Source organism: Sparus aurata, chromosome 3 (assembly GCF_900880675.1).
Source record: "Sparus aurata chromosome 3, fSpaAur1.1, whole genome shotgun sequence".
NCBI lineage: Eukaryota > Metazoa > Chordata > Actinopteri > Spariformes > Sparidae > Sparus > Sparus aurata.
This window is the reverse complement of record NC_044189.1, coordinates 4,727,077-4,731,454: the sequence shown is the minus strand read 5'-3', so window position 1 is coordinate 4,731,454 and position 4,378 is coordinate 4,727,077. Positions and strand designations below refer to the sequence as shown.

Genomic DNA, 4,378 nt, shown 5'->3' with positions numbered 1-4,378 from the left:
CTGCCTCCACAGCAGCATCAAAATCTGTAATATTTAGAAATAAAACAACTCATGACTTCCCTGAAATGGAAACAGAATAGAGTTCCTGTTGATGAAAGTGCTCAGTCATCCAGTTCATGGTAAATCTATGTGCTGCATTGTAGTCAACTGGACTTGTTTCGGTTTATGAAGAGGAGCATTTGAAGGCCAATTACGTCACAACGCCGCATGAAGGCTGTTCCAATTCGAAGGCTCCTCCAAATGCGGCCTTCGTTTACCCCTTTCTGGAGGATGCACCGCTACACACTAAAAAATGCTGGGTTATTTTCATAACCCATCCGCTGGGTTGCTGTGGATTTTGAGCTGATTGGGTTGTTTTGATCCAAGGTTGGGTTAAATATTTTGACCCAACAGATTGGGTTGAAGATATCTGCGGGTTTCAGATTTGGGCGGGCTTTAGATTTGAACGGGCTGAGGCGAACGTTAATCCCTCTCCAGCTTGAGACCAGAGAAAACTATGTAAATGGTAAGTAAACCTTAACTTATTATCCTACAACATCTAGTTTTGATAGCTTAATGTGGTAGCCAAATGTGTCTTCACCTCACTCTGCTACTCGAGCCGTTTTTTCCGAGTTGCTCGCTAGCTAGTTTTTTTTTTGCTAACAGTTAGCTAGTTATTTTCACCTGATAAAATACTTGGTTCTGTCACTTGTGACACACACTTTGATAGACTATCAAATTCTAGCAGTGCAGGGATTTCCGTTAGCTGTGTGTGTATTCAGTTGTGGTAAAGTTAATGTGAAGTGAACCGTTTTTGCTGTGTTGGATGTTAGTGGGGGGTGATGCCCCCAGTGTAAAGTTAACGCACCTGCCATTAGCGACTGGTAGCAGTATTCCGGTGAAAATTTAATCCATGGTCTAACGCACCGTGACACGAGTTAACGTTAGACATAAGCCAGGTTATCATTTAATCAATTATATTAGACGCTAAATGCGGGACTTTTATTTTGAAACCGTCTCGCTGTGAACAAAAAGCATCTGGTGTGTGCGCTGGTGATTCGTGTGTGTCTCCATGTTGAAAGTCTGCCTGCAAGGTTTTGCTGAACATAATGAAAATGAGTTATTTGGCACCTGGCTGATAAAGGGCACAAGGTTTGTTGTTGTCATTTGTTGTCGCTTCATGACATGTTTAATGTTTGATTCAGACCATAACTTTTACAGTTTTGATATAGCGTGTTTAAGCTAGCGGGAACGCTAATTAGCGTTAGCCCAACCGTCCTGTCGGTACAGAGGAGCAGAGATGAGGCTGGTCATTTCATTCATTTCATTTGTATGTTTGTTAATATAAAAAAAGGCATTTTGTGTGGTTTGAAGTGGCTTTAATATATAAAGTTACAGGTTAATATTTAATGCAAATGTCCTGGTTAAAAGTTTAATTGTAAGTTAAAAACATTACATACAACTCTCTAATAGAGGTTGTCATTTATGTTAAAACAGATTAAAATATTTTTCTGTGAATGTAACAATGATTGAAGAAGCTAAGAGAAGAATGCATGATTATATTTTGTGTGAATTTATGATACAATAAGGTCATGACGGAAGGTATTTACATCTATTTTTTATACCTTTTTTGTAGCTCTTACGGTGTGTTCGAAGGAGTGTTCAAGGTTCCTGCAATAAACACTTTGGACCATCAGTTAAAGAGAGTCTGACCATCATTCAGCCGGGGATGCTACACCAGGCACGCCAGGAGGACTCAGACGTGTTTTGTCAGTGCCTGGACGCTATGCTGGACGCGGAAAGTTGCTGCATCACTGGAGGAGAGTGGGTGAGTTGTGTTTTTGTCTCTTTTCAATGCAAACATCGATTCACTCTCGGCAGGTATTTACATAGAGCTGGTGTAACATGTGGCCCTCAACTTTGTCGATGTCAGCTTTTTCTCAGTGCAGCAGTGTGAGTTTGAGATCAGGCATGTCATAGTTTGAAGTGACGTCTGTTGCTGTGGTTTTCAAACTTTTAAATATCAAGGAATCTTAAATGGTAGTCATACATTCTGACATTGTGTTACTTAATGGTGAAACAGTAAAAAGTAGAGGTCACACACACATCCGAAAAACATCTAGTTGGGTGCTGGATCTAAACAAGACTCGAAATGTTACACACAATAAATATCCTTAATGGGAGCTGTTTGGTGTGCGGATCTTCTTGCTTTCTTTTACATAAAGGTGAAAACACATTATTCATGTTTTTGCTGAGGGGCCCCAGGAACTGTTTCAAGGATCACTGGGGGTCCTAGGATCCACTGGCAAAGAAAAATCCCCACAGTACATAAAGTTAAGAGTTAAAGGACAAATTCACCCATTTCAACGTGTCTTTTGATATAATTGTTCCTCACTAATGCTCACTTAAATATGATGACATTTCGGTCTACTCTCTATTTAAAATTAAATTGACATTTTTATTCAGTATATAATACATTGCTTCTATTAATGTTTTTTTTTTTTTCAAGTTTGAAATTATGTTTGAAAAGACCAAACCTAAAAAAAAATGTGGATGTCGCTGGCTGTCAGGTTTCTCAGCTGTTCAGTCCTCTTCTGAGACAGAGTTAGTAGACATAAGTGGTGTCATAATTTAGTGAGCATAAGTGAGGACCAATTGTATGAAGATGGGTTGAAAATTAGTGAAGTGGTTCTTTAATAATGACAGACGTTTAATAAATGTTTTATTTTTACAGATCAGCAGGGTGACATAGGGCTACAGCTGCTGTTGGTGCTGCTCCCAACTGTATCGTACAAAATTGGACGTGTGCCGCCCCAGCAAGCTGGAGGTTCGCAGGGCCTTCATTGACATCCAGCCGGTGAGTTAAGACAGTGCTTTTGAAAAATGTCATGACAAGGACCCCTATATGTGTATTTGGCCGTGGACCCCCATCTTACAAGTTTTTGTAGAGACTCCAAGAGAAGACTTACTGTATATTAAATCTTTTCAAAATTATTCCAAATTGTTCATAATTTTTCAAGATTTATCAACATTTTTTGAAAGTCAGCTAGGCCTTCGCATCACCACAAGTTCTGAGTATATCGATCTCTCATTTTCAAATAAGCTAAGAGTAAAATAGGATTAAAGTGGTTAAACTGATTTTGATGCAAGTAACTACTTTTGCTGGGGCCCCCATGGTGCCCACCTCTAGGATCCTTGGGGATTCCTGGACCGCACTTTTGAGAAACACTGCATTGAGACAATCATCATTAATACTGTGCTAAGTGGAATTGACTGGTCATTTTGGCATGTACAGAAATGTGCTTATTGGACTCAGACTGCAGATACAGTGTCTGGTACAGCACTGGGCATTACCTGTGGAGTTGAACCTAACCTGTTGTACGAACTAATTATTGAATCTTGTTTTTTTTTTTTTCTTCTCTTTTTTCTTTTTCAGCCTGGAACAGACATGGTGCAGTACCTGGCGGTTGCAAGCAGTAGCACAGAATACCCGTATGTCCTCGTGCTAGGGGAGGAGCATCAGTGTTCTCAGGCCTTTGTGGTCATCAGTGGGATAGCCTCGGATCACCCATCTCTGTTGGGTGCGGTGGATGGGTGGTTTAAAGCATTTTTTGTTTTGGATGTCAACTACCCAAAACCGTGTGCCCAGGTTTGGGAGTTTATTCAGGCATGTATCTATGAGATCCCAGGTCCTGAATCCAATGCCGTGAAGTTAATCAGGTCTCAACTTGCTGCGATGGAGTCATCCAACACCCCAGCTAGTTAAGCTGCAAGTTGAGCTCTCATCAGCTTCACCCCGTTAAGTTCAGGTACCAAAAACTGATGTTTACATTCATTCCAGTTTTATGTCACTGTTTGATTGTTCTAGTTTGTACTGATGTAATTTGCCAAAATATGTAGACTAAACATGTGAAGGGGGCAAAAACCTAAGAACTTTGTTGTTTTTTTCCTTTTCTTTTTCAATATTTAGGTTATTGTATGTATGTAAAGCACTTGAATCGATGGACTTTGCATTATGTTTGTGATGCAGCAATGTTAAAAATGTATTCCACTGTTTTAATGTGAACTTGAAATGTCCCAATAAAATAATGGACATTATGTACTTCTTTTGTTGAATAATTTCATAATTTCATGTTTAATAACAATTTCATTTTATAATACTAAGGTTAATGTTCATTAATTGATGCTAATTTTGCTCTCAAACCAACATTTTGATTTTAACCCACTTATTTGGTAACATTAACCCAACAACATGGCTGTGTTTTAGCCCATTTTATTTGTTAATATAACCCAACAACATGGTTCTATTTTAGCCCATTTATTGGATAACATTAACCCAACAGCAGAGTTGTTTTTAACCCATTTTTGGGTATACAGTCTCAACCCAACATGCTGGGTC

General features: G+C 39.2%; 1 long non-coding RNA gene across 3 annotated transcripts; it reads left to right on the top strand.

Annotated features, from left to right (window-relative positions):
• The first annotated feature begins 285 nt into the window (after window positions 1–285).
• LOC115578462 (uncharacterized) lies at window positions 286–4,077 on the top strand. Of its 3 annotated transcripts, none has more exons than XR_003983458.1 (4): window positions 286–505; window positions 1,616–1,807; window positions 2,714–2,836; window positions 3,416–4,077. It is a non-coding gene; the product is annotated as an uncharacterized LOC115578462 (long non-coding RNA). The 3 variants fall into 3 exon arrangements; XR_003983459.1 differs by having other exon boundaries at window positions 286–1,131; XR_003983457.1 differs by having other exon boundaries at window positions 286–1,807.
• The last annotated feature ends 301 nt before the right edge of the window (window positions 4,078–4,378 follow it).